Here is a 13,540-nt window from a genome sequence, read left to right as displayed (position 1 = left end):
CTGCCCACAGTTCCCTTGCGCTGCCCAGCACAACTGGGAAGAGAGGGCACACCACGGATGGAGGTACTGATGCTGAGGGGCTGCCCATCTCCTGCAGCTCTCCACAAGATACAGGTAGCTGCTGCATCAAGCAAGTTTTCTGGAGATTTACTTCACCACATCAAATTCCCTGACAATTCCCCAGAGAAAGGTTTTCTGCCTTTTGCAGAACAGTACTAACTCAAGAAGCAGGTGACTGGGGCTTGAGGTCTTCCCATGTGGGAACAGGGGATGGAAACAAAACCAATATGATTAATTACTGTCCCCAAAGAGCTAGCAGGGAGGTGAGCTTGGTCTTTGCCTCTCGTTTTCAAAAAACACCTGGAGGTTCTGAGTTTTCAGGTGCCCACCTGGAGAGATATCAAAGCAATTTGATTTTCCAAAGTGCTGAGCTCTTCTCACTTGATAATCAGACTTCTCTACCACGTCTGTATTTGGGCACCCAAAAAATCACGAGGCACTTTCAAAAATGGATACCTCTGTGCCTACCAGACCCAAATGATCCCACTAGCCAGTTTGTTCAAGTCCTGCTCCTGGACACTGTCACCGCTGCTCCCCAGCCTGAGCTGAGTGACTGAGGAGGTCTGGATCCGCAGCCACTCGTAGCCTACCAGCTGTAACAAAGGTCAGAAGTACAACAGTCATGCATATGCACGGGAACAATTTATGTTTCATAATTTTTTTTTGTGGCTGTTATTTCATGCCAATTCATAGAAAGTCATAAGTGCTTTATTGTCAGCACTCCTGCTAAATCTTAGCTGAATATGGCCCTTGATTGTTCAACAAATGAATCGCATTCACTCTTTTTGGTGCAACACAGTCCGTCAGCTTTGCAGTTCACCAGGAGTTACACCACTGATTTCAAAGGGAAAGGAACTAAGCATGCTATAAAGTCAGCCTTTGGAGAATTACTCATACCTAATGTACAGATGCTGAAGAGAAGCTGCAGCCCTCGAGCAGATAGCCCTGTTCTGACCTCAGCCCTCTCCCCAAGCAGCCACACAACGCTGTGTGTGACCTTCCTGCTGCTGGAGCAGGGGGGCAAGTGCAAGAGTTCATGTTGCCAATGAAGCTAACAAGACAGATAGAAACACCACAACAATCTCTGGATATTTAAGAATTTTAAAGTTCATATTAGCTAATTTTTACTTCTCTCTTCTCTGTGGGTTTCCCTCCATTTTCTCCCTTTCCTTCCCCAAACCCCAGCCTATGGCTTGTTATCCCATTAACAACAGCGGAGAGTGTAAAGCCCTCATCATGAACGCCTTCTTTACAGAGCAACGAATTTACTGCCTGACCTCAAGTTCGCTATTCTAGTTCATTGCCATCTTACAGAAGGAGGGATGAGATGACCTACCACCTTATGCTGTATACAATACATGGAACATACGGTAAAATGATCCTCTCTGTTTTTGTGTGAAGACAAAACTACTGAGGGTAAATTTGGCAATAAACTATTTCAGACTAGGTTTAGAAACAAGCTTCTCTTACAAAATTAAATATCCCTCCTAGAAGTGTAATGAAATAAGTCTGCAAATACTCGTCAGCAAGAAATTACACTTTCCATTACCACAGAACTAAAACTTTAGCTATTCTCCGTAGCACATCATATCTCTGGGCAGGGAGTAAATAAACTTTTCACATCTCTTTCTCAGTATCATCACACTGCCTTTCAAAAGGCAAAAAAAAGCGGGAAACACAAGACCAAAGACAAGATATACAAAACTGAAAACAATATTTGGAAAAAACCTCAATTCCTATATTCTCTCTTTGTTCTTCATCTTTTGAGTACCAAATATAAATTTCTTAATTTATTTTTGCTTTGAATACTTGTAAGGATCTTACATTACTGCTGATATCAAACTTTCTAGAATAAGGGCAGGGAAATTAAGAGACCATGCTCTGCACACAGCAAGCAACTTCAATTTCATATGGCCTGGGGCCATATTTTTTTTCGTCATGATATCATATAACACAATGCAGAGTGCTATTGTGGGACCTAAAGTATGTCTGAAAAGTGTCTGTAGATGTTGGTATGGAAAAGACTCCCTAGTCTCACTTTAAAAGCTCTTCTCTGCTACATCTCAACTCACATTATAGAGGAACCCGCACTGCCCAGGAATCTGGCAACCTGAATTTAACTTCATAGCCATATTTTAATTATAAAAAAAAAAGCTGGTAAATGTTTCTTGAAATCTGAATTAAAAGGAGAGATTGCATTACCTGCAGGCAACAAATAGCACAGAGCACTTGACGTGCTATTTGCATCAGTGGACTTGCCTGATCCAAACACCATTGCGTCGGTGCTGGCTGTGTGACGCAGCACCTGCGTAAGGCTGATGTCAGCAGTGCTGGCCATCTGTGCAAAGCAGTCCCTCCACCCTCTCAATAGCCTGCACGCCACAGTACAGTTGTGCAATAAACGTTTTAATTGCTTAAAAAAAAAAACCAAGAAAAACAACAAAATAAAGGTTTTGAGGCTCCTCTTCCCAACTAAGCCAAGGAGCTGCTACCCTGTACTTATTCTGACATTGATGAACCCAGCTCATTTGCCTCCCTTTGCATTTTGCGATCTGTCATAACAAACTCGCCTCACTGAACCTCCAATGAACCATCAGCGAAATACTGGCAAGTCTCGGGGAGCTGTCGGGGGAAGTGGGCTATGGCCTCGTCCCTCTCCGATGCTCTGCTCATTACCTTCGTTCCTCAGTCAGCGCAGCCTGAAGAACGCCAAACATCTGCACACACGTGCGGCTGGCGTACAGTCTGGCAGGAGGATGCGAGGAGCTGCCACCGAGGATAATGGCAGTGGCTGCTGAAGAAATAGCCGGGAGCATCGCGCTGCTGATAACATGAGCAGCTAATTACCATGCAAAGCACAGAGAACTGCAAGAAACAAGGCTGACTAAAGGCTACATCAAATTCTTGAGAAACGGGATGTCATTTCAAAAAAAGCTACATCTGTACAAATTTTATTTCAGAGCATTACTTTATTTTTTTTTCCCTTACCAAGAGCTTTCACATGGAGATATATAAAGAAACCTCTCTGAAAAGAATTGCCTATCTGTGATACTTCTCCCTCCTTTCAAATCTTTGTGTAAGGAAAGAAAGACAAATCTTCTGCAAGTATCTGTTTCCATTTTAGCCTAAGAGATTTTTATGGTGCGAGCTTTTGGTGCTGTTATTATTTGGACTGCGCTAAGTGTTTTTACAAAGTCTCCAGAAGTTACTGGATTTTGTCTCCAGTAGAAATTAAGATCTCCAGAAGGCCGAGGTACGTACTCAGCCTCTTCCACTCAGCGGGAGCCAGGCTGGCTCTGTCGGCGCTTGAATGCCGGGCATCTGCAACCAGCGGCACGGCAGCGGCTGCCACGCGTCCACCCTTTGGGTGCCACCTCTGCCTCCAGGGCAGCTCTCGCCCCCGCGCTGCACAGGCACTGCACGGCATTGCTTAACAGGGGGCTGCGGGATCTCCCCTGGGGCCTAAAGTGAAGCTTCAGGCAGTAAATGTTGGCAGACAATAACCTAAATCCATGATTAAAAAAAATAGGAAAAAAAGGGAAAAAGCCCACATCGATGGACCTTGATCTGAAAGCATATTAGAAACGCTTCTTTGCCAGGCAAGATCATGAAAGTATGGAGACACACACACACACGCATGCACATATTTATATATAACATTTTCTATACAATCCATTTGCTAGAAAGGAACTTCCAGTATGAAGAAGATAAGTAAAGTCCTTATGTTTTTACTTATTCATACGTGCAGCCTCCGCCTGTTGGGTTGTGGAGAACCATTGCCCTCAACAAAGCTTCCCTTTGATCATTTCTCTGAAGAGATCTTAACACCTTCAAGTCGTGGAATAAAATGTTGAAATTTAACACGGAGATGTGCCTGAGACCAGAGAGGTGACTTCTGGGATTTCTGTGGAAAATCAGGGTAAATATCAGGAAAAAAGTGTATTTTTTGGGAGAGGTCATTTGCAGATGCCCAGGAAGGGTTTTTAGACATTCGGGGCTTAACTTGCTGTTGATTCCCTTACATGTGCTACATCCTCCAAAAGGCTCTTTGTGGGATGGCTGTGCTGAACCCACACTGCTCTGGAGAGAAAAGGCAGGACTTTGGACCTCAGGAAAGGTGGGCTGGTTAAAAGATTAGACCTCAGCCTGGTTAAAAACTCACTTTTTTGTCCCTCAGGAAATGCCCACTTTTTGGAACGTATTTTCATTCTGAATTGGAGGGGGAGGGGCAGGCACCTACATGTAGATTTTATCCTGTTGGCTATGCTCCCATTAAAAATGTAATTGTGTGACATCATTACCTTCAAAATGAAATTTTAAGAAGTGTTCTTCAGTTCAGTTGAAAATGAAAGTTTGATCAGATCAAAACACTTTAATGACAAATTTTAAGAAATATAAATAAAATTTGTAGTTACAGAATAAGATGTGGCCTAAATCAAGAAGTCATTAAAACAAAATATTGAAATGTTTCACTCTGACTCCAAATTTGGTAATTTTTTACTTTAAGAAAATATTTTCTTCAAACAAGAATGAAAATAGGTTTGGTCAAAATCAACATAGATGCAGACGTTTTCAGTTTCAATAAACTGGAACGTCCCAGAGGAAAAGGACTGAGTAGGAAAAACCTCTGACCAGAATAGAATTAAAAATAGTACTTCTCTTTTTTTTTTCTCTAACGAGAATGGCATTTCCATCTTGATGGGTGATGTGAGACCTACCAGCAATGTTTCCATCTACTTTAACAGGGCTGGACTTCAGGAAGCCACGGCATACTGTAGTCCCCCTCATTTCACCGATGGACGTTAGTAATGCTGGGCACTTCACAGCCCTTAAACAGAGAAGACTCCTCATCTCTCTCTGAGGATGCAGGCAAGCAGGGCTGAACTGGGTAGGGTTACGCCAAGGAAAGAGAAATTAAGAGACTGCTGAGGAAGCTTGATTTGCTGTTGTTCCTGATATTTGAAAGCTTTACTTTGCACTCTTGCTGTTTCTTACTACTAATTTGGAGTGCCAGTGGCCATGATCTGTTGATACAGTAGTTTTCTCCTGCGCTCTGCACTGCTGTGAGTAGGAGCTGTTTCTCTTTTACTACAAGGAATTGCTGCTGCTTCTTTAGACACGGAGACGTACAGGAGGGAGATGGGGATGAACAGCTGAATTCTCCTCAAGCTTTCTGTCAGAAAGTGCTGCACTAATTAAAGTTATTAAATCCATCTAATTTACAGTGACTGTTAATAAACTGTTACCCTTAATAAGCCCATTCTCTTTTGAATGGAGCCTTCATATTTATTATGGGGATTATTTTTCCTACCATGGGATCTTGCAACATGGTTCTTGGTTCAAAAGGGAAGAGAAGAAAGGTTAACAAAGATTTTATTTCAAGAAAAAAAATGAATAAAGAGCAAGTGATGAAAGTCATCTAGCTTTGCTTTAATGAAAGTATCTGGCTATACTAATTGGGGGTCTCATTGCAACTGGAATATCATGATGCCCCAGTCTTGTACCAGGAACAGGAAGATATTCTGGCTAATCAAAGAAGATGAATCAAAAATATCTGTAGATAGAGAGAAACATCAAATGATCCAATAGACTTGCCGTGCACACTACAAAGGAGACGCTAACTGGACAAGAGTACATTTTGCTCTTGATGAGTGATACTCGCTCAGAACAGCCTGCTCAGCAGCTCACCCACAACCGAGGTAGGGCAGCAGCTTTTGGAGAGCAGAGCCTCCAAGAAGGAAGACTGCAGAGGAGTTTATATCCAGTGTACACCAGCCTTAGGCTGTGCTGGCCCTATATGCAGACCTGAGGGGTCAGAGTGCGAGAAAGGATCCTACCTCTGAGGTTCAGGCTGACATCTAGTTGAAGATGGATTTACTGTGGATGTATAAGTAAAGGCATTCACCGTATTGTATTATTTTTTTTTAAATAGCAGGGAGACGAGGTTAGAGTGTAACTCCTCCAGTACATGCCCATGGCCTGCCCCATAGCTTGAAGCACCTCCTGCCCATGTAGCGCCTGACCTGAACTAAGTATGGAAAGCCCAGGGTCAGAAAGTGGGGTGATGCTGAAGGGCCGCCGTCTGGACAGCTGCCAGCAGCTTCACTAGAGCTTAGGAACCCACAGCCCAGTTTGGAAGGAATTTAGAAGCGCTGGGTCCAGCCACGTGTTGACAGGACATCTTCAAACTGATGAGATGGTCTGAGTCCAAGTCTCAGTGTCCACACCACAAAAAAATCAAGAGAATTAAAGGTCAAGAACCCTTCTGAAACCTCCCCACCCTCTCCACCCCTAAAGGCCATCGAACAATCAATGACTGGAGCTGCACCGGTAACATTTCATCTAATAAAAGATGCTTGGGAGCCTCAAATGAAACCTACTGGCAGATCAGTGGAGCAATTTTACAGGCTTTTACATTATATTCATAAAAATAAAAATCCAAACATGCCAGAATTACACTGTGACCCAGAACAATAAAAGGGAGCTGTAATGGAGAACTGCATTGTTCTATTAATAAAATATAAAGGTTTTATTGTTATTGGGAAAGATTGATTGTATCAAATCAATATCATGTCACAGTAAATTAATGTTTTTCTTCACTAATGAAAAAATTGGGTCTGATGTGACGACACTCTCTTGCTATCCATTTGAAAAATATAATAGGATGGTAATAATGAAGATTGCAACTTGCAATTTTACTCCTTGCATCATGCTCGATCCTGGGAGGTGCTGAGTAAGTGACCTTGGCTTTCAGTGAAGTCAACAGAAGCTGAAGGGAACTGGCGTTCATGAAAATGCTGTCAAAACCCCCCTGAATGGACTCGGCAGCCCCTCTTCCCACCCCAAAATTGGAAAAAGCCAGTGGGGACCTCTGGAAATGCCTTCAGCATACTACATTTCCTGCAGCACTGTATGCATGCTCTGAACGTATTAAGTGACTGCTTGCTTGACACAGTGGTCTATTTGTTGGAAAGTTTCCATTATGGACACCAGAGTCTTTGGTTTTGCAGCAGGAAAGGCTCTTTAGCTAAGATAGGGGCTTCTCCCCTCAGCCCACGCAGTCCTTCCAACAGCCGCCCCAAGGACCCTGCCCTGGGAGCGATAGAGATCAGCTTTTCTGCCCATTAGAAGCCTGTCCTCCCTGCTACACAGATGGCCAATTAGTGTCAACTGGAATGTGGTATTTTTAGTGATGTGGACACTCGTCCGCAAGGACTTGGACTGAGACCAATCGATTGCATTTAATATATTGTCTGTGTTTGTTTGGGGAGAATATATAACATCTGTATAGCAGCAACAGTTGGAAAAACAAGTATTACGGAACTGTTAATCTTTTTGTGACATTTTAGTATGAATTTACCATCAGCTAGTATAATATTCAATAAATTAAATGGATTATTTTGCCAAGAGATCCTTTAAAAATGTTAATTAACAATAAATCAATAAAAACTATTCAACATGAAAATCAATTACATCCCTGTTTACATTATTTAACTCCAAACATTTCTGTTTTGTGTGCTTGTAATTAGCAAGCTATAAAAGATGCCATAAATAGGCGCATAATGAGAGGAACTGTTTATAAATGATAATTGGTATTCATTCCCACTGAGCTAAAGGTTATGCGATTACAAACTATTGTGCAGAAAGGGTTAAACCTCTTACAGATACAAGGTTTTACAGTACACAACTCTGCAGAAATCTCTCCGACAAAAGGCCCCTGATGGAAGAAAGCCCCTCTATATGAGTGTTTGATGGAAAGAGTAACAACTATCAGGCATTCCTTAAAGCCTATTTACATCCATTTAGAAATGGCTCATGGGGAAAAATCTACCCTTTGGGCAGTGGTGGAGGGAATAAGAAATGGAGCCTGGCATGAGGAATTCAATATTGATAAAACATCATCATCTGAACAATATCTCTACTAAGTCAAAAGGAAAGATATTAGCATTGAAATGCCATTAAAAATCTGGGTGACCATCCTGTTAACAAAGCTGAGGACAGGACAAAGGAAACAAGAGTGGTTTCTACACCCTTGAGCCTACAGAGGGTGGAAGCAACGACAGGTAGCCTGGGAGGAATACAGAGAAATTGTCTGAGCAGCCAGGGATCAGGTTAGGAAAGCCAAAGCTCTGACAGAATTAAATCTGGCCAGGGACGTCAAGGGCAATAAGAAAAGCTTCTATAGGTATGTGCTGCTTTTGGCTGGGGTAGAGTTAATTTTCTTCATAGTAGCTTCTATGGGGCTGTGTTTTGGATTTGTGGTGAAATAAGTGTTGTAACACAGGGATGTTTTCGTTACTGCTGAGCAGTTCTTACACAGAGTCAAGGCCTTTTCTGCCTCTCACATCGCCTCACCAGCGAGTAGGCTGGGGGTGCACGAGAAGTTGGGAGGGGACACAGCCGGGACAGCTGACCCCAACTGACCAAAGTGATATTCCATACCTTATGATGACATGCTCAGCATGTAAAGCTGGGGGAAGAAGAAGGTGGGGGGGACATTTGGAGTGATGGCGTTTGTCTTCCCAAGTAACCATTACACATGATGGAGCCCTGCTTTCCTGGAGATGGCTGAACACCTGCCTGCTGATGGGAAGTAGTGAATGAATTTCTTGTTTTGCTTTGCTTGTGTGTGTGGCTTTCGCTTTACCTATTAAACTGTCTTTATCTCAACCCATGAGTTTTCTCATTTTTACTCTTCTGATTCTCTCTCCCATCCCACCGGGGGGGAGTGAGCAAGTGGCTGTGTGGTGCTTAGCTGCTGGCTGGGGTCAAACCACGACAAGGTACGTCGGTGATAAAAGGAAGACTAGGGAAAATGTGGGCCCTCTCCAGAAGGAAATGGGAGACCTGGTTACACGGGATATGGAGAAGGCTGAGGTAGTCAACGACTGTTTTGCCTCAGTCTTCACCGGCAAGTGCTCCAGCCACACCACCCGAGTCACAGAAGGCAAAGGCAGGGACTGGGAGAATGAAGAACTGCCAACCATAAAAGATCAGGTTCAAGACCATCTAAGGAAGCTGAAGCTGCACAAGTCCATGGAACCTGATGAGATGCATCCACGGTTCCTGAGGGAACTGGCAGATGAAGTGGCTAAGCCACTATCCATCATATCTGAGAAGTCGTGGCAGTCCACGGAAGTTCCCACTGACTGGAAAAGGGGAAATATAATCCCCATTTTTAAAAAGGGAAAAAAGGAAGACCTGGGGAACTACAGGCCAGTCAGTCTCACCTCTGTGCCCGGCAAGATCATGGAGTGGATCCTCCTGGAAACTATGCTAGGGCACATGGAAAATAAGGAGGTGATTGGTGACAGCCAACATGGCTTCACTAAGGGCAAATCATTCCTGACAAATTTGGTGGCCTTCTACGATGGGTTTGCAGCGTTGGTAGATAAGGGAAGAGCAATGGACATCATATACCTGGACTTGTGCAAAGCATTTGACATTGTCCCACATGACATCCTGGTCTCTAAATTGGAGAGACATGGATTTGATGGATGGACTACTCGGTGGATAAGGAATTGGCTGGATGGTCGCACTCAAAGAGTTGTGGTCAACTGCCCCATGTCCGAATGGAGAGCAGTGACAAGTGGAGTTCCTCAGGGGTCAGTATTGGGACTGGCACTGTTTAACATCTTTGTCGGCGACATGGACAGTGGGATTGAGTGCACTCTCAGCAAGTTTGCTGACGACATCAAGCTGTGTGGTGTGGTCGACATGCTGGGGGGAAGGGATGCCATCCAGAGGGACCTTGACAGGCTTGAGAGGTGGGCCTGTGTGAACCTCACAAGGCCAAACACAAGGTCCTGCACATGGGTTGGTGCAGTTCCAAGCACAAATACAGGCTGGGCAGAGAATGGATTGAGAGCAGCCCTGAGGAGAAGGACTTGGGGGTATTAGTGGATGAAAAACTGAATATGAGCTAGCAATGTGCGCTCGCAGCCCAGAAAGCCAACTGCATCCTGGGCTGCATCAGAAGTGTGGCTAGCAGGTCGAGGGAGGTGATTCTCCCCCTCTACTCCGCTCTCATGAGACCCCACCTGGAGTACTGCGTTCAGCTCTGGGGCCTCCAGTGTAAGAAAGACATGGACCTGCTCGAGCGGGTCCAGAGGAGGGCCACGAAGATGATTAGGGGGCTGGAGCACCTCTGCTATGAGGATAGGCTGAGAGAGTTGAGGCTGTTTAGCCTGGAGAAGAGCAGGCTCCGGGGAGACCTTATAGCGGCCTTCCAGTACTTAAAGGGGGCCTACAGGAAAGATGGGAAGGGACTCTTCATCAGGGAGTGTAGTGATAGGATGAGGGGTAATGGTTTTAAACTGAAAGAGGGTAGATTTCGATTAGATATTATGAACAGGTTGCCCAGAAAGGTCGTGGATGCCCCATCCCTGGAAGTGTTCAAGGCGAGGCTGGATGGGGCTTTGAGCAATCTGATCTAGTGGAAGGTGTCCCTGCCCATGGCAGGGAGGTTGGAACTAGATGATCTTTAAGGTCCCTTTCAACCCAAACCATTCTATGATTCTATGATTTTGTCATGATGGGTAACAGATGTTGCTCTACCCAATACCTCACTCAAAAATTAGGGCCAAAGAGGGTCTGGTTTTCACAGAGAGCTAAAAGAGGATTACAGGATCTTCATGTGGCAGCCGAGAGCCCAAACCACTAAGCAGCAGACTGTATCTCCAGAAGACAACACTGGACTATTTCTCATGATAGGCTGCTACACAGAGCTGAAAAAACTGTTTCCTAGGGAGAAACAGCCTCTCATTAATCCCTATTGCTGAAAACCGCCTTCTCAATTTTAGAGACTGAGACCTGTTCTAGACTTAACAGGTAAAAAACCCCACGATCTGGAGACCAGAGTAACATTTGGCTTTCTACTAAAGCCTTTTGCTAGTCCAAGGATGTCATCAACATCTGACAGTTTTGGCTTTGACTGTGTCTCCTCCCCAGCAAAATAAATCTCATCCTTTCACTATAACTGCCTTTGTGAGGGCAACAATCGTCAAGAACCCTTGATGGAGCAGGTCTGAAGTATAGACAGACCAGTGAGCATCTGGCAATAAAGCCAGCAGAGTTAAACAACCTATTTGCAAATCCAGAGAGAAACCACTTTTTCTACCTTGTCTGGGCACAGCTGATGCATATTTCCTTTCTTTTCTGGATCATGACTTAAAAGTGAATTAATTTTGGCCTGAGACACTTACATTGCACTACTTTTCTTGATTTGCACAAAATACAATTGTTTCATGGAAAATATGGATCGGGATTGGGAGTTTAAAAAAAAAAGTCTATTATGTGTAAGGAACAGAGCATCATATGCATTGGTTTGAGAATGACTGCTCAGTCTCATTGCTAAGACTGCAAAAACATATTCTGGTCATGGCAATTATGACCTGCACACCTATTTGCCCAAGAGGGATATAATTTGCTACTGGATACTCAAAGCTTTATCAATGAAGACGAACAATTGTATGCACCTGCATCTTTAAATCAATCCCTTGAGGGCTCTGGTCAGCTTAGGTGGATTCTCTTAAAATCCACACAGAAGCTGATAAATAGCACAATTCTCCAAGCTACAGTGAAAATCTCGGCAGGGCTTTATTGTGCTCTCAGCATTCCTGAAAGTCAGAAGAAAAAACCAGCCATACCGTGGTAACTGACAGACTGATGGAAACACACTCACTACAAAGCTACTGAAAATAGTACTCTCTAAAGGTTTTGCAGAGTTAATAGGACACGTAAAATTTCAAATAAAATGTCAGTGCTGCAGTGTCTTAGGGCTCAGACAGGTAAGTTCCTTCCAGTTAAGAATGTACATGACACCATGTGTATATCAAGGTATACATATATATATATGTATACACCGTACAAAAATCCTCTGCAAAAGTTTCCTGAAAATACCCAAACCAACCAAGCAAGTGTTAAATCTTATCAACTGTAGCCTTAATATGGGAATCAATAAATTCAGCAAATCTAGAAAGTTGCAGAGTAGACAAATACCTTCCTTATTTTTCCTGTCCTCTCTTTCCCAAATCCCACTGCAAGATTTACTTTCCCATCAATTCACTGCAGGCCCGTATTGGTCCTCTTTGGTGGTGGACAGAAAGCCCTTTGGCCAGCTAGGCAGGAACCAGGCACTGTTGTGCTGCCTTGCAGAGGACTTACCTCCAGAAGTCAGGATACTTCCACATCTGTAAATCCATCTGCCCCAAGGAGTGGCAGCTGCCCAGCACTTGTCCCCATTTTCCTGTGGGGTCCATGCCAGCACCCTACTGTTCAGGCAATCACAAGACCAGAAGTAGGAGAATAAATAATGTCCCAGGTTTGGGGAAGGTTGCAGGTAGCTCCCAAGTAGTCGTACGCTACTAGTTAACATTTTTTGATGGAAGCCACACTGGTCTCTCAGGCTTGGAGAGCAAAAGGTTGGCTTAAAATTATCTTAGTCCTTTCTCTTTTGGCTTTCACTTTTCTTTCCACATATTCTCAGGTTATCCCCTTTTAAGTAGAATATTGCATCTGGAAGTCACAACGCTTTCTGATTTTCTTTTTGCCTGTCACTGTTACAAGTAACAGTGAAATACAGAAAGAAAGTAGAAAGAAAAGTTGGCCTCAGCTTTTCCAGATTTTGTGTCTTTGAAAGAGTTTGCTTGTCCTTCCAGTAAATAGACGTTTGCCAGTTCCCAGCTGTTTGCATTGAGCTCTCGCACACAGCTAAAGGCTAATGCAGCACCACTTATAAAACCCAGAAATACAAAATTGTACAGGCCACGACTATTGGCCATGTTACTCAGGGGCAGTAACTGCTTTTTACTGTCACATTAACAGTTTTCTTTTTAATACAGAAAATGAGCAACAAGTCATTTTATAACAGTGCAGTGCCATAGGGGCATAACTGGTGTATGGACTGCAAAGCTCTGGCTGGTGCCTACAGAGAACTGCTCTCTCAACAACCTTACTGCCAAAAAATTATTTTAAATCACGTATGCACCAGCATTTGTGCACATGCAACACATAATACAGTGGGGGGAAATAAAAGGAAGAAATGGACAGTGATAGTAGAGTTTAATTTTTACTGGGTTGCAGACCAAAACCAGCATGAGAGGGGTTTGTGAATTTTCTCAGAAAGGTTAGGTTGCCCTTAGGTTTGGTTTGGGTTTGATTTCCAAAACTTTTATTGGAAAGCTTCAAAAAGCTGAGCTGCGTCTTGGATTTCTATTTTTATTTTTTTGAACAGATGAGGTGATCCTCCACTTAAAAACAGGTTATTTTGTCTCTAGAGGAAGAAATGTTCAATGTAGCCCCATTTCATTTTAAATGGCAGCTAAATGGAGAGAAAATCTCTAATACTGCTACAGCTCACAGACATTTCCATCTAGGTCAAGTACAACAAATCTGCATTTTTTAAGTGGCAGAGCCAGCTCTCTGTCCCTGTAAAAACTAGAAGGTCTTGTGGCACCCCAAATTATAACAACACATACAG

At 43.5% G+C, this 13,540-nt stretch overlaps 1 protein-coding gene across 1 annotated transcript in view; it reads right to left on the bottom strand.

Moving 5' to 3' along the window:
• AFF3 (ALF transcription elongation factor 3) overlaps positions 1 to 13,540 on the bottom strand; it is a 328,610-nt gene that overhangs the window by 178,099 nt on the left and 136,971 nt on the right.

The sequence above is a fragment of the Gymnogyps californianus genome, chromosome 1 (genome assembly GCF_018139145.2).
Source record: "Gymnogyps californianus isolate 813 chromosome 1, ASM1813914v2, whole genome shotgun sequence".
In the NCBI taxonomy this organism is placed as follows: Eukaryota; Metazoa; Chordata; class Aves; order Accipitriformes; family Cathartidae; genus Gymnogyps; species Gymnogyps californianus.
Note: the sequence above shows the minus strand (reverse complement) of the source record. Positions and strands in the feature narration are given on the sequence as shown.